This window comes from Nomia melanderi, chromosome 9, assembly GCF_051020985.1.
Source record: "Nomia melanderi isolate GNS246 chromosome 9, iyNomMela1, whole genome shotgun sequence".
In the NCBI taxonomy this organism is placed as follows: Eukaryota; Metazoa; Arthropoda; class Insecta; order Hymenoptera; family Halictidae; genus Nomia; species Nomia melanderi.
The window spans coordinates 5,772,426-5,798,108 of NC_135007.1; the positions used below are offsets into that span (position 1 = coordinate 5,772,426).

A 25,683-nucleotide genomic window follows, 5' to 3' on the forward strand; every position below is an offset into this window, starting at 1 on the left:
CACATTCTAATAATTTAATTGATTAATTTCTGGAAATCAAGGGACTTACGTCCAAACATGTTTCAAATATCGATAAACTAAATTTAAAATAGTCATATATTAACATGTCAATACATAAAACAAATTGGAACATTTATTTTTCGAACTTCGTCAAAAATTCAATTTCTATCTAGAGAAGTTAATCCCAGTATCTTAATTAATACCAACATCGTAATAACGACTTTAACTAAAATTTCAATGGCTTTATTATAATCCCAATTTCTTCATAATACTCTTAATTAATCCTATTATCGGCAAAAAGATACTTTCGTTCTCAACGTCTCGCATAAAACAGAACTACATTCAATGTAATCGCCGAAGAAGCGAGAGACTGGATCATAGGAACGGAATCAAAAATCGCCGAGAATTTTGCAACGTAGCATAGTCAATAATGTTGAATTAAGTTTGCATAGCTAATCGCGATAAACGGATGACGTCCGTCGGCTACTATTTTGCAGAGGGAACGAGTCAACATACACGCTGGCGACGGTGACGGTGCGCCGACGGGCTGTTTACGCGGTCATAATACTGTACGCGTGAGCCCGTGCATCGCCGGTGAATATAGAGTTTCGTTTCTTCAAGTAGCAGAGATAAGAGGAAGTCCACCGTGTTGCAAAATGCGGAACCCGACACGTTAAAATTATTACATAAAAGTGGCACAAGCAGCAGACATTTAATTGCGTTCCTCGCGTTAATTCCGATTACGTAAGTCTCACCGATAAAATTACGATGCACTAGAGTTCGTTTCTCGAAAGAAGTGGTATGTCGGCCGCGACAGTTAATGCCAATCTCGCTCCGACCACCCAAACGTTACGACCCCAAACCGACTCGAAGTGGGAGTGGACAGTTATCGTCTTCTAGATTTGTCACTCTACATCTTTTCCTTCAAAAAGCATACCGATTCTCAGAATAAGCAAACAAAATTAAGAAATTAACACTAGTACTATCAAGTGAATCAATCTAACTGATTCCTAATTTCTTCTTTTGTAATTATTGAAAAGGCACAGAAGCTTTCCTTAGGAAGTACTAAATAAACGGTTTTTATAATATTCAAACTAAAATACAAGTCAATCGAAATCTCAGTGAACGTGGTCTAGTAATTTCTACAAACAAATGACGAAAAACGTGACTCCCTAGTAGCTCTGGTACTAAAGAGATCGCGAAGTAACTCTGTCTAAAGTAACACGGGGATCGATTCTTTATACAAGGGATTGGCCAAGTACCTAACGACCAGCAAGTTAAAAATAATTTCATTTATCTCATTAATAAACCCGTGTGACAAATCATTATAAATACACGTTGCAACTTAAATTTCGTTGATAAAGGATTTGGAAATATTCTATTGCAATATCTACCTACATAATTTCAATTGTGCTTCCTGAACTATTATATTGTGCAAAGTACGAAAATATCTAACATCTATCTTGCTGCAACGCTGCCAACCGTTGTTTCACGCACAATTAACTGACGACGGTAACCGAGCATTACAAATTCCGAAAAAAGCAATAACACGGGATTGTTTACTCAATGTCGGCCATTCCAATAGGAAAATGGCACCGACTGTTAGAAACTCCGCAAGGCTGCGAACGCGTCAATGCAAACAGCAATATAAATAGCGCGTGTTGGCAACAAAGTGTCTCATTTGTTGTGCTAACGGTCGACCTCCCTCTCAACCTTCCCTCTCCCTCTTTATTCCCAGACTAATTACACATTCAACGAAAATGTACAATGTACTGCACGATAAGGCTGAACCGTAACAAAACGACAATTATGGTAAACTGACCTCGTTTCATTGCGCGAAGCTTGAGGCGCGGTAACGTGTGAAAAACTAAAATTATCGGTCTCGTACGCATCGCTGGGTAATCCGGGCCTAAGATTGACACAGGTATCGTATATATACCATAGTCCGCCGCAGTCAGGACGCGGTTTTAGGAGAACGCTAAGAATGACGAAACGCGTCAATAAAATTGCTGAAATGACGCAGGGATACCACCGTTGGTGGTGGAAGAGATCGAAAATCTGACGCAATACCGGGTAGTCCTGCAGGTCATTCCCGGCCAGGGATTTACCCGTTACTGCTAGATCTACCACACAAGTCAAAACAACCCACTTCAGAGTTTCTATTTCGTAGCTACTGAAATGGTAAAAAGATTTTCCTAAGAAATTATTAACACTGGAATCAGTGAAAATGATTGTTTTTGATTTTCCCATTTTGCACTTACTGATAAAATATGTTAAATGAATCATTCCTATACGAAAGGGCACTAAGCATCACAGGATCGATTGAATTTTTTTGGCACTAAAATTTGAAACGATTAGAAAAATGGGGTTAGACGTTTCACTTTTTGAAAGAATTAATAGTTTTACTTGCATAATGAATAAATATCAGTAGAAACTTAAAAATGTACTCTTATAGTTTTTGTAAAAGGTACGTATCAATCACATCAAGTACATATTCGATAGTTCTACCGTTAGATAAATGCATTCTTTTGTGCAGGTACCTTAATAAAAATCTCGACGGATCTTGAAAAATGTAGCGCTCCAATTTGTGTCGAAAACTGAAGATGGATCACTTTAACTGTTCGTTAATTCCAGTGTTAACTTCGAGAAAAAAGGAATCGTTCACCAGGGGCTGCTACCTCGCAGTTATGAAACCTTCCGGATTAAAACACGCACGGAAATAGAACGCGAACGATTTGCCAGAACCACAGGTAACCGGTCCTCGTTCTCGAAAATTGTGACCTGACAAAAGTTCTTCGGCTTTTATTTCTCTTTTCCCTTATGTTTCCGATCGGAGCAGTGCCCGAAACCCGAAACACGTTTCGACAAAATTATTACGCACGCCGGGCGTGCGAAGAAATTATTGCCGGTCGAAAAATCTTATCTGGATCAAAAGTTTCGAATAACATCTTCAACTCGAGATTATGAATAAGATATCAATACAAACTCGATTGCCTTGGGGATACCGATACGGCGAGAAGCAACAGATTACTCATCGGAAATGATTGATATGTCAATCGTTCGTAGCAAAAACGAAGAGCAAGGTAGTATGCGAAAAAGTGACTCTGCTACTACTTTTTATGAGAAACTAGAGCAGTTTTTAAGTTTCAAATGATGATACAACCTGTCTTGCACTGGGTTTTCAGGAATTTTGTTTCACTTCTCCAATTGTGATAGTTAATTTATATATACATTTCTAAGAAACATTTCTTTAATATGGATGTTTAGAAAAATTAGTTACCCAAGGGCTTAGTAAATTTCAAAACAGTCTGTGCAGTTGTAAAGAGTGTTCCGTCGTGAATGGGTAAACTCAACATTTTCTTTTTCATACGTAAGTATAGTATGAGGTTACGAGACTATGAAAAACGAGTTCGAGATCTGATTCTCTTGCGATATGCACACTATAATTCAAAAGTTTTATATTATTTGTTTGACTTGAAAAAATTTTATAATTTATAATGCCAGAGATAAGACTGAATGTTTAAATTTGTATATAATCTTTAAAGTTAATATTGCACTGCCGTGGAAAACTGATAAGATTACAATGATTAATCTGTAATTACTTATAGTTACCGAATTATTTAATCTCTTTTCGAACAAAATAACTTTACTTCTTCTCAATGAGGATTTTATCATGTAAAATTAATTAACTAAAGAGAAAATGAAACATTATTAACCCTATAATATAATAAACTAACAGTTAAATAGTAATTGGCAAGAATTGAAGATAAATTAATCATAAAGATTATAAACTCTTCAGAAATAATCTGTTTTCACAGTATGCAAACATTTTTACAAATGTAGCTCTTTTAGGTGCACGGCCAACCAAAATGTTCACAATTGTTGAAATCTCAATGTTTTCCTGCTAAATTATGACTGATTGCTAAGCCAACATCCATAAAAATCCCACGAAATCGAAATGATTTGCTTAATAAAATATAAATTTATGTTTATTCCAAGCTAAGTTTTACGTCTGAATAAAAAATTGTCACTCACGCATGATTGATGTGGTAAACATGGTAATACTTCAAATCTTTTTGCATAAATTTTCATTCTACAAAGATAAAATGACATAAAAGTGTTCAAAAATACTTAATTTTAAAACTAAATAAAAAATTACATTTTCCGTTAAAAATAACAATGATCTCACAAAACACTAAGCAACAAGTGCATTAGCTTCTATAGACACCGGCTTCATGAACTCTCAGCGGACATTAACGCTAGATAATAAATGTTAAAATAAAACATGTGACCATTAGGCCAATAAAATCTGAATCTAAATACTTCATTTACACCTAAAAACTAAAAAATCATATCAAAAATACTGTGTACATAATTTGGAACAAAGATGACTGATGTCCCAAGGAAACATTCAATCTTTTTCCACTCGACTAAATCTCACGATTAAAATGCATTTTTTCTTATAGCGAACCTTCACCAAATTAGCAGTTTTACTAATTCTTTATATCCGTGGACCACGACTGACGTTTCGGAGCAAACGTTCGCTCCGGCTCTTTCAATCCGATGCCGGTGCTTCGATGCAACCTCATATATCGCACTCTATTTCTGCCCAATGAGTCGTAAGGTCTCGGTGACTTTCCGAATGCGCTGGCCGCATGCGTGCGCAGAGAAACTGCACGCACGCGTACGTAACAGCGGCCGTAATTGCGAGAAACGCGTGTGCGGGAAGCCCGAAAAAGCCGGTCGATCCTCTCCGTTTTTCGCTGTTACCAGGCGAGAGGAAAAACGAGTCACGACCGGCGCCACGGTGGTCCGTGAATCGTCAGATTAAGAGCAAAAACTTCTAAAAATATTCCTTTATTCATTATAATATTATTTTCTACGTATCTCTGCACTCTAGACTGAATTAAACTAAAATCAATTCGACAGGATTATACGAATTTTGTAGCAGGATCATTATATTATACGACTATTCTTAAGGAATCGTAAACTTACTAATTTTAGTCGTAAACGTAAATTTTGAATATTTTTGTGTTTAATTGTACTCTAAATCATTGAGTATTCGTCGGACATGATATCTTGGCTCGAAAACGAAACGAGCCAATTTCCAATTATATTCAGTAAGAAGAAAACGAAACAACGGGAAAAATAGGATAGACAAATTTGTGCAAAAAAACTTACGTCGTTTCCAATCTGACCCATGTTGGCGGCACCACCACAATTTGCGATCGTATCCGCCTTCGGGTAAGACTCGGTCACGTTAGCCACAGGAATTTTGGACGATTTTAATAAATACACTATTCGTAATAATATATGTATATGTATATCTATGTATATATATATTTATATGTATATACGTATAAAGATATAATATGAAAGACTTCGGTAGTGTATACGAATTCGTTAAAAGAAAAAGATGGCTGTTCTTGGTGGGGTGTCTTTGGCAACCCCTTTTTAAAGCTCTCTCGTAGAAAAAACGGTCCGAGTAAAATGATGCGCGGTTGCGTCACGCTCCTTGGATCCTTTAGATCCCTGACTCTTTCTACGAAGGTAGGATTATTCTTTCTGTCTTATTTTCACCGGTAAGTTTTAACGGTAGGTCTTCCCTTCGGATTAAACGTCCGTGAGTTGTCACGCTCGTGGTACACCGGCGAGAAATTACCGGTCATAATAAATATCACAGAAGTATTGCTGGTACCCTGACGTGAGCGGGTAGATGCATCGGGATTCAGTCGTACCCGGCTTTTTCTTTCTCCCGTTTGACCACCCGTAAAGACGCAAACCGAGCGAAAATTCAATTATTATATACTGTCTGTATCAGGCGGAATATACTTAAACTACTGGTATATTACAATAGTACCGTTCACAGAAAAACACCGACCACTCAGAAATGAAGAGAAAAGAAAGAAAAGTTAACGAAACTCGAGGGGGTGAGAGCACACGAATCAGGTTACACTGGACATTACGTGCATAGGGGGTTTCTACGGTGAACGATGTGCACGGAAAGAGAGCCGGTTGCTAACTGACGATAACTAATGCCCCGATAGCCAAGCTGAGCGGCGATCATCTGATCAGGCCGGCTAGGTGGGGAGCAAACAGCTGGAGGGGATGTTCGCCGGTTCTGCAGCCACGCGATTGGTCGGCAGTACCGTAGCAACAGCGGGCACCAACCCGAATACCCGGCACGCGAATTTTCCGAAGATTTCCTGAAAAACGATGTGCCCGTCGCTCGCTCGCCTCTGACTCACCGTGATATTTCGCTAATGCAACGAATTGCGCAATATGTTTGTCTAAGAAGACGTATAAGGAGGCGATCGTTCGAGGGAGGGAGGCGGACACACGGAGAGCCGTAGATACGAGGCTGGCGAACGCGGACGGCCGGCTTGATCAGCTGATGCCCTAGCAACAGGAGTACGAACCGTGCTAAAAATATCGATCCCATCTGATTATTCGACCGATGCAACGCGTTACGCGGCTCATGCTGGTAAAAGTAAACGAGTGCCGGCTCATTGTCGCTGTTTCCACGGCTCTCGGCGATCGGAAAACACGAGGGAGTTGGAACTTCGCGAATCTTTGTCGAAATCACCGTATTGCCAAGATGCATGGTTATACCTGCATTGGAGGAAACTGTTCTTCTCTCGATTCGAGAAGGTTTTACCTGGCGATTTAAATGGCAAGCCGAACTGCTTCTGGTCCCTTTAACACGTTCCCCGACGCTCGACGATCGGATTCCGTTTCTTTTCTGTTACCATACGGAGCCACCAGATGTTAACGTTGACCGTGATGGCTGCCGGTCGCCGACGATGTAATGCGTTGGGGTTCCTTGTTTGTGGGAACTGGGGTGGTTGAAAAGCTTTTAGTGATAATAATGTTGTAATATTGAGGGATGGATTTTGGAAATAAAATTCACAACATTATAATAGAGAAATGTAGTGTGATATATTATCGATATACCGTTCGTATAAAACGAAAGCTATTTCACTGTTTTTATGTATTGTTTGAAACTTTGTTCTATGTTCGTTTAGTTTCGTTACAAACTTTTTATTGGAATCTATCACTGTAGTAATACTTTTTCTATCTGTACTTTCGAAAGAAGATTGATTAGTCTATTTCTTCCTTTTTTCTAAAGATATAAATCCCAATTGTTAGATCTTAAACTGCGAACTCGAGTTCTTCGAAAATGTAATGCGCAGCATTACCTTGCAACCATGGATATGCAATAAAACAACAACCAGTAATCTCTCTTCGCATAATCGAAGATTCTTTGAAGACGCACGTTCGGCGCTGCTTATCAACGTTAATGAAAAGACTCCTTCACGAGGGTGGAGAGAGTATATTATCGCGATGGGTGTGTATGCAAGAATGCTGCGACTTGCGAATGTTCATGGCGGCGAGCGTCCGGCGTAACTATTCGGATCAATGAGAGCCGACCTCTTTGTAACGAGGGGAGAGATGATGAAGAGCCATTCAGGGCCTTTAAGGTTCCTTTGTTTTCCAAGGACAACGCGAAATAAAGCCTTAGAAGGAGGCAAGGAAGGGCTCTCCCTCTTTCATTTCCTCAAAACACTGACGAGCCTTTGTCGAGAACGCGAGTAACGTTAAGAAGTACGCGCATGTTACGTTTTTTAACCTTCGAGGCACCCTGACCGATCAATTTAGATCCACATTTTCGAGAACTCTGTAGTGTAATAAATATACTGCATAATATATATATATATATTATGTTCTGCATCGGGAATTACTATATTATTTATACTATATACAACTGTTGTGTAACTCATTTAGCTATTATTTAATTTGAAGTTTTCTATTTAAATTTCTCTTTTGAATAAAGATTATGAGTTTAAAGTATTAGTTACTGTAAGTGCTATAAATGATAATGCAATGAAAGAAGCACGCGTATGAGTCAATCATGGCCCGATATGGAATTCTGCAATTGGTAAAGTGTCGACACTGCGAGAGTTAATGCTCAATTGATAAAAAATAGTTAACTGCAATCAACGTCAATCAAATTTTTAATCCTTTCAACAAGATTTTTAGCCTTTCATAATATAAAGAACAATAAAGAAACACATAAGTTTCAAATACTTTAGATATTAGCTCCCTTATTGTTGGTTAACCGTTATATTGTGTAACACACATAATTAATGTTAAAGTCTTAGATTACACTACTCGATAGAAAATCAGGTCAGGTTGGGTTGAAAGATAATTATTTTCAAAGTCGTTAATTTTATAACGAAGATTTATAGAACTATAAAATCAGTGGTCAACAAGAAAGATTCAATTAACAACTAATTAGGACAGAAAATAGTATTTTAGCTTATATTAGCTCCAAATATCACATTGGGGTACAAGCAGATAAATAAAGACGACTTTGAGTTGAATCTAATTATTGATTCGATATAAAACGTTTATCACTGAAAGAATGATTTATCTCGTTAGGTAAATAAGGATCAGGAAAACGAATGACTTAAACTATAGATTTCATTTTCATTAAACATTAAAAGATTAAACAGAAAACATTAAACCATTCAAACGGAAATGATCCTACACTATCCGATACTTTATACAATCTCCTGCAACACTTTTATAAGCGATAACAAATTAATGTCCCTTACTCAGTGTCATACAATGAGAATCATCGAATCTCGTTCCGGACGTCACTGAGCTACCCATTCTATCTGATCGAACACAATGATCCTAATTGCATTAAGACACTCTTCTCGATCAACGATACGCCATGATCGGTCTACAACAGGGGTTGAAAAATCTTTTGTTGTGAAGTATTAAATATTATATATTTTCAAATTTCACGTATTAAAGGACCCAACTAACATTATTATATTTAATTACTCAATTTATTAATCACCCAATTATCAACAAATCATTTTAAACTGATTCATCATTAAAAAGAACAACACAATTTTGCATTCATAGAACCATAGAGCAAAACGCATCGAATCGATTTATTCGTGTAAATTATATATTTACACAAAACTACAAACATACTTCCATAAAATATAATATTTCTATAGAATCTAAAACTTAACGCCTAACAAGCCAGAAAAATTTCAACTTTATTTACCAAAAGATACCATGACATAGATAACAAGGGAAAACAAGTTCACAAAAGTGACCCAGCACAATACTTAACGTGTTAATTGTAAATATTACAACAATAATAATGATAAAAATAATAAAATGATTTTTACCGCCGTATACGCGGCATTGAACCTAGTAAGTAAAAGTGCCATGCTGCACATATGACGGCACTGCTCCGTTAAGGGTTGAACCCAACAAAACAAACATCACACTCATATCAATAAAACAACAGAAAAGACCTAGAAAACTCGCCTCGTTATCGATCCCCGCGAGCGTGCCCACGGAAAACAAGATTTCCCGCGGCGGGAAATGGCTAGTTCGCGATCAATGCATCGCGAAACGCGAATGGGGCGGCAATAGGTCAGGGAAATTCGCGTCGGGAAACTCGAAGGTAACAATGATCCCATTGTTCGAGCGGCGATCGTATTGATCTGCGTTATGATTTTCCCCGTGTAAGGTCGTCGGTGTGTCGAGAGGGATGGGGGGAAGGTATGAAAGTGGGAAGCAGGCCGTTCGCCCGGCCGAGTTCCCAGAAGAAGGCGATTTAAAGGGATCGTAGAAACAGCTCGCTTGAGCCCGGAAACAGTCATCGAAACCCCCCGATATAGCCCGACGAACTGCCTGTAGACCCCGACTAGAGCTTCTGGATCTCCTGGCCGATCAGTTTCCACGAAGACCCGTGCTCCAGTTCCGTTCCGCAATGCACGACGCGGGATCACGCTGTGAAGTTTCTATTATTTCGTATTCCTGGGAGCAAGCGTTTGGGCGAGGTTAGTATTGGAAGCGTGAAGAGGTCAACGCTCGGGAAAGCGCCTCTCGTTACGGCACTGCCATACGATATTATAGGCCCCGTCACTCGGAAATTCCCCTCCCTCGATTCTCCTCCCCCAAGACTGCTCGTTTCATCCCCCCCCCCCCTCTCTCTTTCTCTCTAGCTTTCTCTTTCTATTCCTTCTCCTCTACGATGAATTTTCCCCTTCTTCTCTTTTCCGTCGCACAATTTCCCTCACCCTTTCCTTCTCTTTTCTTCCATTCTATCTTGCTCTTTTGATCCTCGTTTTTTATCCTGGCAACAACGTTTTTTTTCTTTCTTTCTCACTGTCGTTCTCTTGTTTTATCTCACTCCCTCAGCTTTCCCTCATTCATTCCGTACCCCGCGATATCCGCGGCTTTTTATCCGTATCCACGCCCTCTGCCCAACGTCTGTCTTTCTCTCTCGTTCGGTTTCAACCCTTTAACCATCTACCCCTTCGTTACCTGTCTCTTCCTTGCCTGTTACACCGCTTGCAACGTCCCACACGCTGCATCCAACGTGCAACATTCACGGACGACTAGTTTTGTTCTTGTTTCCTCCGTTTTTCCACCTTTTTCTCTCTCGCCCCTCCCTGTGTTTTTTCTCTTCCCCTCTTCTCTTCGTTTCTCTGGGTCGAATGTGTTTCGACCGCGCGCCGTTTTCCATCCCGGCACTCGGACTACTATCCGAGCACTCGTTCTCTCTCGGCCAGCTGTAGTTTTCAGCCGGTCGCACGCATTGTGCCGTTATAACGGAGAGAACTCGTGTTTCTCTCTTTCATGCCCTCTCTTTTTCTCTCGGCCGCTCTCACGAACGCCGCACTGCTGGCTGCTCGCAACGGTCAGCGAAATCGTCGCGAGACCTCTTACTGTCCGTTCCGGTAGTTTTCACGGGAGGGAATCGTGAAAACCGCCCTTGCTCTTCCTCTTATCTAACTGCCCACCCCTCCACGAACGTGATTACACGATCGGTCTTTCGGTCAGTGGGATCGGAGAATGTGGGGAAGCGCGCGAGGGACGGTTGGCCGAGTCGGAGGAAGACTCGATAAAAACGAGAGTTGGGCGAGTATGAACGTGAATATGCACTGGGTGTTTCTGAAATAATGGCAGAATCGGGGAGGGAATTATTGTAGAGTAGGTCTAGGCGAATTGGATTATTTGTTGTTTGACATAGAAATAAAAATACTTGAACATTAACACTAAACGTACTGCGACCGGTTTTCAAATTTGATGAAAAATTTTGTTCTTTCTTTTGTCCGTTTAACTTTACATTAGTTCTTATATTGTCCAATTGATCAGTTTGCTCATTTTGGTCTTTCCTTTTGCTTCTCTTTTCACTAAGAAAGATTTATCATTTAATTTGTTTAACTTTGTTTTAAAACCAGTTATTTAACCGATTGCGGTAAGTACAAGCGTATATAAAGTGGTACGTTTAGTATTAATAGTAAGAAACGAACAAGAATTTTTAAATATTTCTTTTATAAATAAAAAACTAAAAGTGAGACACATCATTTGCGGTATGGCAAATATAGACTTGATTCTTATTACGATTCGACTTGTTCTGTGAACCGATTCGCTTCGGTCTACCATGTACGAAAAACTGGATAGTGTTTTGTGAATATATTGGCAACTAAGCCTTATTATCATACGTAGGGAACGATCATATGTACAGAACAAAGTTGTCTAAAATGTTGATTTCTGCAGGATTAATATTATTATACTATGTGTGACTTCATTTTTGAGATAATCGCGTTTGAATATTTCTCAAATATGCGTGCTATAAAGTATAAATCAGCTAATGTCTACTCGTAACCTGCAGTTCCCACTTCTTGTAAATATCATAGCGTGTCAGACGGATTTTCAAAACCAATTATCTCTCAAATAAAATCTTCAACAAGGAAATTCAATTTCACATTTCTTCGCGTAGATTCACTTCCTCGTTGGCACCACGATTTAGGTAACACCATGTATAAGAAGCAGGCGAGAATGATTGATCGACGCGTTTAATTGTGGATCCGCGCTCGTGCGACTCACCGGGCGTCTAATCGGTATTCCCTTTTATTTTTCCTCGGAGCGAGCGAACAAGCGAACCGCTCGCTCAGTGCTCGCGTCAAATCAAGGCCGCTGCAGTAAAAAACATTCTAGAATCCTTTCGCGACGATGAGTCAGAGCCGAGCTAAGTGTATCGCCGGACGATGAAAAGCCCGTGCGCCGGCCGACTATCGTTCCCGCCGTAACGAGGAACAAATTGCCGATTAACGTCTTCGCCCGCAATTACGAAACACGGAGCCGAACGTGGGACTCTTTATCTGCGAGCAGCGCGTGGATCCTCCTTCGTCACCCCCCACGAACACTTCCGTTACCGAGATTGGTTTCGTAACATCTCGAATTCCCGACGCGATATCCCGGAATACATTTTTGACCTGGATCAGCGAAAATCGCATGAACGAACGAATCTTTCGACGAAGCTTGATCTCCGGTGCCTCGATACTTTCGAAAGGGATTTTGAGACCTTGGTTTACGATCGATGAAACATGTAAAGGTGTTTTTACTGGAATTTATTGGATCGATCGATCATGCCGTCAAATATCACTCGGATACCGCTGGAAATGTCAGAAAATGCACTGTTTTTCTGTGAACTATTAAGTAACAGTTATTTTAAAGGGTAATTTCCAAGATCGTTATTTTTTTTTTTAAATTGTATCAGATACTTTTATACATATCGTATTACACATTTTATTGAAACGAATGCAGTAGTCTGGTAGAACGTTATCTTCACTTGATCTGGAAAATTCGCTGCAGTTTACTTATTCGTATCAGCGAATTTCTGTGTGTTTAGAAACATTTTATTGATCGCATTTTTCTGTATTGGAACTATTGCAATTCTGACAGTTTTTTGTTTTTCTTTCCTGTTGCCTCTTTGTTATTCAACGAGTTCATCCCTCTCATTGGATTTTTGACAGTGGAATATTTAATAGCCTCAATGAGTTGCACTGCAATATTTAGCTATTATAAAATGGCACAACCTGCATTGCCAAACACTATGAAACCGTCGAGTTCGAAAACATCAGAAAAAAAGAAACTAGACTTAAAACTATTTTCGTAAGAGATTTCCTCGCTGCACGAACACTACCGCCACCGTGAATACACGTCTCGAGTCACGAAGGGTGACTGATCTGTCGCGTCGCGGCGCGAAGAGACGTCCGTTCCGCGGGGCGAAACGGGGTCACACGAAATCACTCGCGGTCCGGAACGATCATCCCGGACCGTCTGTCGTTGCGCGTTCGACGGCTGTCAGCCTCGATGATGGACGTGCACGTGCCAAAGACACGCGATCTACCGTCGTATAGAGGGGAGTGGTAAAAGTAATATCACGAAAGCCAAGTTTCGGGTAGAACTAGTATCTTTAACCTACTAACTGACATGTGACACTCGGCTATCTCATGGGTACATATTTCTAGTTGTTTTATGAGATAATTGATACTAGAGTTAATTACTTTGAAGCAAACGAGCATATTAATAGAAAATCTATATAATATCTAATTGAAAATAATTACTTCGGCGCTTTATTGCTTACCGCAAAATTACAGATTACATTGTAGATGTTAAAGTAATATACTGTAAATAAATCTTTCGTATAAAACCATAACGAGTATTCGAATGCCTAATCTCATATATCTAGATGTCATAAGTAAAGCGTAGATGCCAATTAAATGTAAAAATTGAACTTAAAATTTTAAAGAATATAATTAGAAAAATGTAACTGTGATAGAAAATAAGATTTTCTCAAGGAATATTATAAAATACATTACACCTTAAATAGTTCATATACCTGACTATTTGCATTTTGTACTTTCAAAATCCCTATAACCTATTATCGGTAATCGACAAAAAGAAGAAGTAGAAACAACCGGCAAAAATGAAGTTTACCAAAAGTAAAGGGTGACAAAGATTTCTTGACTGAAAGTTTTCCGATTATATATGTTGCCTTATCGATTGCTATAAATTTCGGCTATACAGAATAATAAATCCATTCGTGGAGCGGTACTTCAAGTAAATCGCGCGGGGGAAAACTCTAGTTCCACGCGGCACTTCGTGTTGGAAGCACCGTCGTTCCTCGTTTCTTTTGTGGTTCGTACAATGGCGCTTGCCGGCCCGAAGAACCCGCGCGGGCCGTAAAGTCACGGACACGCGGACAGCAACACTTTCTCCCTTTCATTCCTCGAGGGAGGAGCGACTCGACACGCTAGAGAAGACTAATGGCCTCCCGCGAGGGTTCTCCACGATTTCCGTGCCGGTCTCGGGAGGCTTGACCGTCTCCGCGTGTCCGCTCAGATCATTTCAAATAATGAAAATTGTATACAGTAGAATCCTCTATAACACGGAAGGTACAATGCGCCTCTTACGTCTTGAGGAATCGTTCGCTAGCTGCACTTCATCTCTTCCAAAGTCAGATCTCCGCGTCCACCGGTTTCATTCACCAATGTTCACTTCCAATCGTTACATCTCACTTTGTCGCAATTTGTTTATTCTTTCCTTGTTACACGAGTGGGTCAATAAGGACTAGTTCAGACTGAAGACAATTGTTTGCTACCAGCCGGTAGCTACGTGAACTGTTCGGGAACTGCTTGCTGAGGAAAACAGTATCGCGTTCACACTGTAGCTAGTTGCTAACAAGCAGATGGTGATTTGCTCATTCGATACTCTGTATTATAGATATGATCGGACACATTTCGGGCTCGCGAGTAGATCCTTTAACCTGTTAACTATGGAATTTAGTTTGAAAAATCTCTCGTTTTGCGCACGATAAAATCAAACAATAAAGTGTGTATTCGTCAAACGCAGGACGAATGCACGTAAAGTATATTTTAATGAAAAATCAAAGCAAAACAAAAAAGAATAATTACGTGTTCATGTGAAAAAGATAAATAATTCATAGTTAAAAGAATTAGTATCATTTCAAGCTTTAAGATGACGTGTATACTCGTCAAGCGCAGTTAACTGGTTAACACGTTGACTGCCGTATGAATCAAATACGACTCATACCATATTTGTTCACGTGTGCACCGTGTGGCCCGAGAAGAAATTTTTACTGAACCGAGCGGTGCGCACGTGATTCACACTTAAAAAATCTACTTCTATGAAGTACATGCAAGATCACAATATATGATTATCTTATGTTACTTCCAGCAAATTATAAAACGAAAAGAGAACGTAACCGGTAGATCAAAAGTTTGTTTAATATTACGGCGTTCAAAGTGTTAAACATTGTTTGTTGTTCAGTGATAAGTTCTTTATTCGCAAAATTGTCCATATTGTAGGCGAACATGTTTGGCGAGCTACTTGTGAACACCTGTGTGGAAAATTTCTGTGTGGACCTGGCCTAACAAGAATCTATCAAAACCGTGGTATCATTGTTACTATACTTACTCATCACAAGTATATGCTTCTCCTTGATCGTGTACAGTTCTAGCTTTTGTCGACCAAAACTATGCACTAAGAAATAGATAAGTTTAAGATTTATAGAATAAATCTTATCAAATCCACATTTGTTCGCTTTTTTCTCATTGAACAATTCACCTAATAATCGAGATATTTTATAATAAGAGATATTAATAATAAGAGATATTTTATTTTTTCATTCTTATTGCACGAATCCTTTTATTCTTCTCGACACGACACACATAGAAACGATCTTATAAATGTATTAAAATGTCTTAATAACTGTATCTTTTATGGTAGATTATTATTCTTGAGAAACGATGATTATATGACTCAAAAATATTTGTTACAAAATCAGATCCCAGACATTGATCATGATATCGGATCGATCACTCGAGGACAAAGGATCGTAGACGGAATGTCGCCGTCTACACATGACACACGATTCTAAGACGTGTGCGCACACTTGTTGTACCGTTCAACCCGTGTTCAGACATTTCGAACGATCGAAAGTACCTTTGTTCGAGGTATGACTCAAGTCTGCCAACTAACCGACTTTATTTCTCGCCCGGCATGTTATCTTCCCGGCTTTCATGGCACACGCAAGAGTCCCCCGCATGTTCCATCGCCGGATCATCTTTATTCCCCTGCTAATGACGCATCCTTGTAAGTGCTTTCGAAATAATGCAGACGGCATTGTACGTTCAAAATGGCACTGAAAACCTCAGGAAAGCGCAAGACTTACGAAAAAAAAGAACGAATTCAAATGCCCAATGTCGCATAAGAAGCATGACTAAAAGCATATTATACGACCGGTTTGAAATAGATCGTTGAATACAGCGAATGGATCGCGAACCTTCGCGCGTCATCTATTCATCTTGAGCTCCGAGTTTAATTCTAATAATGGAATATCTGTTGTTACATGTTATTAGTAACGTTCGATATTGATCTCTTATCTACTCAAGCCTTTTCTTATCAGGACTCGGTATCGTTGAAATAAAGCTTTATTCAAACATTAATGCCATTTTTTATTTACTAAACTTAGAAACCTTAAATAACATACTCATTGATGTTATTTGATTAATACAATATTTAACGTGTACATTATTTTTATATTCACCATTTTATTTCGGATATAAACATCTGTTACTTCACTTTATTAGAAAGATAAAGATGCTTTTTCTATTTTAAAATTATTAACTTTTGGCAGTAGTTATCACTGACGTTATTTACCTTTAACGCAATATTAAAATTCTAATGCCTGGAATTTACAATTAGTAGACGTATTCACTGTATTAAGTCAGTTGAGAATAATCGTTTTAAATAATATTTCTTATTTCCATTGGAGTAATTACCAATTCCTTTCTTCCTTATTTTCATTTCAAAAGAAAACGTGCCGAATTATGAGACCGAATAATTTATGATGTTTAGTGTACCACGATACTCTATATTTGTATAATATCATTTGTATGACTATCATTACTCTTTATTGCTTAATAGAATTTTTTATTAACACAGATTGCATGGCTGTTCGCAGAATTGTTGTTAATACGGTATAAAATGAGTCTGGTTCATTCTTATTCATAGAAATCCAGTTAATTAACAGATGAATATTTTACTTTACAACTTCTCTTCTCTTCGCACGCCATTTTGTAGTAACGTGCGAAGCAGTTAACGCCAAAGAAATAACAAACCGTTGCGAAACGAAAATAAAAAGAAAGGCTCGACTGATAAATGAAAAGAATCAAACCATTTTCAATCGGCGATTACCGTGATCCGTAGGATCGCGAGAGCCACGGCTTAGTAAGTCGTTAAGTGCAACGATCTGACACACATAGATGATGATTCAACAATGAGTAATACGGGGAGAGATCGGCGATAAACGAATTTCACGAAGGACAATAGTTCGATTCTTGCGGTGAATCGGATGTAACCGGTTCCCTAATCGACAGTCTGTCAATTAGCAACTTCGGATCTGTTAAAAAAACTGATAGTCATGAAATTGGGACGTGTTATCAAAGTTTCACAGAATTCCAGGGCTGATTGTCGGGGGGCGTAGCTCAGATGGTAGAGCGCTCGCTTAGCATGCGAGAGGTACCGGGATCGATACCCGGCGCCTCCAATTACATTTTTTTCCTAAATTATTGTAGGAATTAATATTTTTTAACTCTTATACATCGTAATGCATATTGCCTAAATTTTCTAAATGTAATCTATGTTTGTCTTTTAATAGTATTTTGTAAGAAAATAATAAAATTGCGTTTATTTCTAAGTTTTAGAGCTTCAAATCAAGCAGAGAAGCAAATAAGTAATTAATATTATAAAATTACTTTTATTTTTATCTCATAGAAGTTAGAAGTTATAAAATATTAAGCAGTCCGACGACCGATTAAAACATTCGTAGAAATATCTTTCACCCATTGAACGATATCGAAAGTAGCCACACATAGACAATTCACTAATAACTGCAACCCCAATATTTGTTCCAAAAACAGATATACAGAAGTCAAACTATATGTACAACGTTGTGTGGTACATAATGTCACTTCGAGGAATCGACTCTACAGTTTTGTACACACCGATAATGGAAAACAAATCAATCTCCTTCACTTTCAAAACTGTTGAAAGACTTGACTCATCTAGCTCCTCGATTAGATTGCATCGGAATACAAAAATCGATATCTTTTTCAATGAATTTTGCGCGAGCACATTGCTTCAGTAATTTTTGCCACTAGTATCTTTATCCTTAAACTAGTACCTTTATCACTAGTAACTTTATCCTTACCCGAAAAAAACCTAAAACACTTACTATAATACTTAATTTAAAATATAAATGACACTTCAGTCAAATCCTCGCATAATTTCGCAGTAAAGATATAAAAGCATGGTGAAATCATAAAAAAATGAAACTTTCGACAGGTTTATAACACATTAGCACCCACATCATTCCTATATGAATTATAAAATTACATATAAAACTACTTAAACAATTTCTTCAGGTGCCTCATCATTCAAACGTAAATGACAATAAAAGAATTTGCAAAAGTCCTCAAAACATATAATTTGTGCAACATACATTCAAAATTATATTTCTTCAGCCAAATTATGCTAAAAATATGTAAAAAAAATGGGTTAGCCTCCAGAGTTAACTGTGTTTACATAATGTTTACATATAATTTTATAAGAAAATGAGTCGTAAATAAATATCATTTTCAGAAACTCCTTGTCCATGAAAATTTGAGAACCACCGGTCTAAACAGTAAGGATTGCCAAAGTATACTGACCGTATTAACGTTTGCATAGGAGTAGCGGTCCACGCGTCTTCGATCAGATTTGTTGTCTAAAATTCGTTGTCAATAAGGACGATCACGTAGCTATCATCGGCGGCGACCATGCGACATCCGGCGTCCTTCGATGTTGAAACAAAGTCGAATCGAAAGGCCGCGATAGGGGCATTGTTTGTCGCTCGGATCGATCCGGTCTCGGTGACGAGCACGCTCGCGAGCCGCTCGCGTATTATCACGACAAACAGCTGCGGTACAAAGATTTTCTGTAACGACACGTTCCGAGCCGATACAGGCGGCTTACTGTGCCGGCCCCGACGATGTAACAATACCGTGATGTGGACGTGTGTGTACCACGCGCCGTTCCATATTCGGGACCGAAACGTGCGGCACATACAGCTGTTCGCGGCCGCTGTAGATCGACCGTGCTAGCTACCGTAATTTCAACAAAAAGGTTAAAAGGGAAAACGGATGTAATAGCCGAAAGGGCCTCTCAATAATCCGCTAAACGGCTACTTAGCTCGAGCACTTTGTCGAGAATGCTCGGCGCCGATTCCCGGTTAACCCTTTTCCCTATGATTTCTTTCCCAATTGCGCTCAACAGATATTTTATTGATCATGACTCATTAGGAAAAGAAGAAAATTCTACGCTTATTCTATGTCTACGTTTACTCGGAAGCATTACAATTAATAATAAGAAAATAATATTTAATTGGGATCTGGAAAAATTAAGTAATATTCATATTTGTCAAACTATATTTGAAACTTTTGTCACGCGTCTGATGCGATATTATAAGGGAAGGGGTTAAACGCACTGTAAAATGAATCAATGATCAGAAAATATTCTAGGAGGAAAATAAATGTTACATTTATTATTGAGGGCATGTATTTTAAAGGTTAAGAATACTTCTCACACCAAATTAAGCATTAAACCAAATGTATAAACGTCATGTTTGCAGTATCTGAAAGGTAAAGATTAACGTCTTACTTTATAACATTGACTCTCACTCGTATAAAAGACATCACATTGAAATTAATTGTACCAAGAATTATTTTGCACTCAGGAACACTGAAATTTCACCATAAATTACATTTAACCATAAAATAAATTCCGAAACAAGGGATCGAGTCGCTTCTAAATTAATTAATCTTTCCATAGTACAAACTTTTCACTCTATTATAAGCTAATATATTTAACTTCTTACAACCCTATGTTACATTGAACATTGAAAAAGCAAAAGATTACAAAATGAAAAAAATCCAATTTCACTCGAACCAGTCGATTGCATTACCGTTAAATGAACTCAAGTTTGAAGTATTTACATTAATTCGTCTTATTAGAAGATTGTATAGATCGCTCACAATAATTCAAACTACCAGAGCTTGAACAAAAGTTTCAATTAGATTGTTTCCAGGTCAAATAATTCGTCGAATGGCCGCGGTAGATATTTTACGCGGCAACTCGTTAGCCACGGAATAAACGGCCGTCGGGCATCGGAAACGGAATTTAATAGCCAGGCACGCCGGTCAATGGATCGAGTGAAACGGCGCGCGAGTCGTTCCACCCGATCGCCGATATTGCCGGGCACGATCGATTCGCGATTCCGCGCGACAGAATTGTACAATAACAATGCGCGCCGCTGATAAAGCGCAGATACGCGTGTCGTCCGTTCACACGGCCATTTTGCTTTACGAAAACATCGGGCATTATCGCGGCGGTGAACACACGACCGTATTATCTCGCGGCTCTATTGACAACGGAGTATCAATAATAGAAGACGAAAATGCACGACGTTTTCTCATTGGTCGGAAAGCAATAACACGGTATCGGTCGCGAACGGCCGATGGTTCGCTCGATTGAAATTAATCTGTTCTCGAGAATGTTGCTCCTTCGCTTGCAACCTTCTGCGCAACCTTTCGTATCGTCAGTATGAATAATAGAATACAAGTGACATTGAACCAGATATTCTCCACGAAAATAAAGTAAAAAATAAGTATATTGAAATAATATTTTGGTTGTTTAATTCGATGAGGTTTTTTGATAATATGGAATGTAAGATTTATATAATATACGGTTATATTGTTTCTTGGTTTCCGTATCTACGAATGTAGTAATCGATAAAGTTATAGAGATTTTTATTTGAGTGGTTTTTACTATTGTTTGTGTTTGACGAGTTATTTTTTGAGAAAGTTGTAGTTTGATGAGAAGAATCTGTTGTTATTGGGTAATCAACTGATGTACAGTTGAATCAGGAATTATCTTACAGGATTATTAATGCAATTATTATGCCTTACGTTCTGATAATAAACGTGAAATCACACGCTGTTTCATATCCGTCACTTCTAAATAGGGATCCTACCTCATTCTTCGAATGCTTATGTTGATACTTTATTATTTTAACAAGGTGATTAGTTTGAAAATGATTTCTTGTAATAAAGCAGTAAAAGTGTATTTCGCCAACGAATTAGTAACGACAGAAGATAACATGTTTTTTCATATAACATTAAGAATAATGTTATTTCCATCCTTCACAAGTGTGAATCAAAGAATTGGAGTTACGACAGCTATAAAATTCATTTCTAATGAATTAATCATTGAAAACAGTCTCATATAATCGGAGTATTAAATATTGTAATATTTTTAAGAGGATTTCTGTCCAGCATAATGTACCATAAGACGATTATACCGAATTAAAACAAGAAACGAACAGAAATAACGATTGAGACCGCGTTTATAATCACCATTATTCACTGTTATTACGCAAAGATATATATATAATTATTAACACTAGAACTACGTACCAATCAAAATGGCTGGTTTCGGTTTTTTGTTTCGCAATTATTGACCTCGTCAATGCATTGAATATTTGAAACGATCTTGAAAATAAATAGTTTCACTTAAATACTATAATGAATGTCTGAAGACACTAAAAATAATCTATTGTTACAATTTTTGTAGGGATTACATGCATCGTTTACTTTGAAAGTGACATAAGTCCATAAAAAAAAGAAAAATCTGTTAAAGAATAAGAAAGATTGTTATCAGCTCTCGCTTGATTTTTTTTGGAAAACGGACTTAAGCCCCTTTCAGAATAAACGATTCACATATGCTCGGTAGTTCTAGCGTTAGTCATAGATTAATAAAAGGAATAATAGAATATCATAAATAGAATCGAGGAGTTACGATAAGCGACACAACAACGTAGTTGTACTTCCCAAAACAACGTGAGAAACGAACTCAGCAGTTTTCGATATGGTATGCAGGAAGCAATACGAAACAATAAACCAGGTCCATAAACAGCACCACAATAGTCGAATAGAAGCAGCGCAAATGTCTGGGTAGGACGTACGGCATTGTATTGTGGGACTGTGCCAAAATAAATCAACTAAAATATTATCCAGAAATTTTAAAATAAAATCTTAAAGACAATAGCAGCTGTTATATGTTTTATCAGTAGGAAACACTTTTCACGAAAGTCTGAACCGGGAGAGCAACGCCGAACGATAAATAAAGAGCTTCTCGGCAACGCACGAAAATAGTTTCGAGAAACATTTTATCGTTCTAGACGAACATTTTATTACGGACTGAATTTCAGAAGACTGAAAGAAGCAACATATTTGATCTACACATAGAAACAACAAATAACAACACGAAATGGAAACACTGATTACGGAAATAATAAATAATAAAGTGTACTGAAAACAGCAGTTAGAATTATCCAGTCGCATTGACTACATTGAATGCCGTGGGGATCATCGGTGACCCGACCAAATTCAATTACAGTCATTTCTTCAATCAAACGTTGATTATCCGAAAACATTCGTATATTGTAAATAAGGCTACCTAATGCAGCCACATTCAGCAAGACAAACCTGCAATAATAACAACGCAATTCAATTAAATAATTTAGTATTCTATCTTTTTCACTCCACATATTCTACATCTTAAAATCGTTACAGTATTTAATATGTTAACCTCTTATACTCTACAAGCTCCATTACAGCATTATTTATATCATTAAATATTTGAATGAACAGGAAAAGCTATTCTATAACTACATTTGCTACACATGCAATCTTCCTGTTAAGAAGGAAAACAACGAATTTCCAAAATGTTATAACACTCTAATTGTCTCCAATGCTACTATATAAATTGCTTGATCTTGTCGATAGAATACAAATAGATAACAAAATAAATATAGATTACAGATACAATATCAGCTGCAGCTTTAAGGGTTAATATTCCCAGATGTCTCTGCTCGTTAGTTCAATAGATCCATTGAAAACATAATGTGGGTGTTGAAAAAAAATCTCCAAAAAAGAAATAGCTTCCGTCAAGGAAGTAAGTATACACTGAAGACGATACGCTTGGTAACATATAATCAAGACGCCGTAGATTCGCTGCCCGCGTCCGAGAGCTTCTTCGTCGGGCCCTCGATCACCGAGTGGAAAACAACGACCGACATTTATCAAGATTCGACGTTGAAGTTGGCCGATTGTTTTTCATCGCAGTTCTCAGTAAACACGCTTTCGACAATTACGACCCCCTTTCCACGCGCCGCTTTCAGGCTGGTCGCAAATAGCTTCTTGCATAATTCCTGTTGGAATAAGGACCGGGTACACAAGATCGTCACGTTCAGCCGCCATAATCTGTTTACGAATATTGGCTACGCCGTTTAATTGCCGCGCTTTCACGTGATAACTACCGACATCGCGGTTGAAACACCTGATAACGACGATCGAACGGGGGAACGAACGGGGAAGAGAGGGGACCACCGCGAACCTCTCGAGACGTTGCCCCGCCATGTACGGCGGATCGTTCGTGCACAAGCGTAACATCTGTTCCCCGTCGATTCCTTTTTACTCTGTTTTTTCAGGCGGTCCCGCGACACGCTGGATGCTTGCCAGCGGGGGATTGGTCGCGTGTAAACAGAGTATTTTGAAGCGATCCGAAAAGAACGCGGCTGTGACTGATAACATCACGGTTAAATGATTCACTGGGCTCTCCGGGGTTGGATCTGATTGGCGGCGGGATGACTTTTTTATCTGGATTCACGCGTGTAAATTCCGTCGAGCCTTTTTTTAACGCTAAAACTACCAGACGGGTCAAAATGATCCACACCTGATTTCTTCTTTTTGCAATTATTAAAAAGGTAACAAATGTTTCTTTAAGAAGCTATTAAAGAAATTGATTTAACGTTTCAGTTTACGTTTTACGATTTTCAGTAACGTTTCAGTAGATGCACTGAAAATCCTCTATAGAAACTCCAATAGAGGATTTTCAAATGGTGAATGGGTATAGTGCTTGACGCACCCTTTGTTGCGTTTGAGAAATCTAGGATGGAACAAATTTGTCTAATTTTTCTTGTGTAAATATTGGAACTGTGAGAAGTGTATTTCTAACAGCCTTTTAGCGAGACGTGCGAAGGTGTCGATGGTTTGTATGTTTTAGCAAAGAAAGTGCGTGAAACGAATTGATGAAACGCGTTGAGGGCGTGAGCGTTCAGAACATCTCCTTTTTCTTAAGATATTTTCTTAGTGCTTGAGACCTGTTTGAAGACGCTTAAATGAAATTTAATTAATATGGGTGTTATTCAATTCATATTAATTAAAACACTAATGTTGAACTTTCAGAGTAAACATTCAATTACAATGAGTACATAATTTTCAATCTTGTAGAAAACGATTAAGAATATAGTATTTTCTCGTGAACCTAAACCTTAAATATGTTATTACGCAAGGAGTTAATTGTATAGCTAAAACTTCTTAATTCGACCTCCTGCGCTTATAAACTTCTATCCAAAACAAAGCCTATGACAAAACAGTATTAAAAAGAACGTATAAAATTAACACGTTTGTTATGAGTCACATATTTACGGCGACTAATGTTTCATATTCTTTGCAAAGAAGAGTAAATTATAATTACGTGTGTTTTCATCTAATATTGTAATGTGTGGTATAATGTGGAGGAAGTCGCGGTGATTTTTTATTTTAATCATTATTTGTATTTTATAACGACGATGTTTTACTTAATATAACCATAATGTTTTATTTAGTAAAATATTGTAACCACGGGGTCTATTATTGAAAGAAATACTAGTAGCGAATGGGTTAAATCCAACAACTTTTCAATTCATATCTGCTAATAGCACCATGAATTGCTCTCGACTATTACAGGGACGAATTCTAGGAATAATCTGCTTTAATGGAATTCTGATCAGATCGTTTGTCCGGTTACGAGTAACGAAACGAAATTTCATGCTCGGCTCAAGGAAACACGTCGTTACAAAGGAAATTTATTTTCGCCGATCGGGACGGAATTGGCGATTGCCTCGCGATCCATCAAGACCGACTGGAAAGTCTTTCGCGTAAACCATGGCCCAGCCGTGGCGGATTACCGCGAATCCCGTCGCATAATGTTTCACTCGAGGCTTTAGTCAGATTCTGGATAACGAGATTTTGAAGCGTACGGCGTCAACTTCACTCTCTCTTTCTCTCTCTTGCTTGGCTGGCTCGAGATACGATAATGCCGGAGGAGTTGTTTGTAGAAGCTGTCGCGTTTCATTCAGAACATACAGCTTTATTTGTCGCTTGATAATCGACGGAAAACGATTAAAGTCTGTCGAAAGTGAGATCTCGTATCTGCGGCGTCCGCGAACGTCGAACGGCAGTACGGTAGCCTGTTCGGGTATTCTCGGTGACGTAAAACACCGATGGATAACGAATGCCCGAAATATCGGGGCAATTGGGAAAAAAGAATTTGTTGGAAAGTTAACAAATCTACCGGTCTCACCTTGAGGCGCGAGCCGACATAAGCGAAAAATTATCTACAAACGGTTTTCAGTCGCTTCCTCTTTCCCGTCCCTCGGTGTCTATCGTGACAAATTCGACGCAACCAACCGTCGAATTTCGTAAACACTGATACCGTTCCGAACAAATACCATTCTTGCAACATTTCCCAACTAAATCGCTTCCGATTGCGCTCGAAACAACCCACGTGCCTCTATTTTCTTTCGCGATATCGGTAGTTAATCGGTTATCGTTCTCGGAAATTTCGGCTTAA

At 38.4% G+C, this 25,683-nt stretch overlaps 1 protein-coding gene and 1 non-coding gene across 11 annotated transcripts in view; one reads left to right on the top strand and one right to left on the bottom strand.

The window, feature by feature from the left end:
* The window catches only part of Sesn (Sestrin), a 319,665-nt gene that overhangs the window by 48,969 nt on the left and 245,013 nt on the right, over positions 1 to 25,683 (bottom strand). The window lies entirely within an intron of this gene.
* Positions 17,386 to 17,458, top strand: TRNAA-AGC (transfer RNA alanine (anticodon AGC)). The gene has a single exon. It is a non-coding gene; the product is annotated as a tRNA-Ala (tRNA).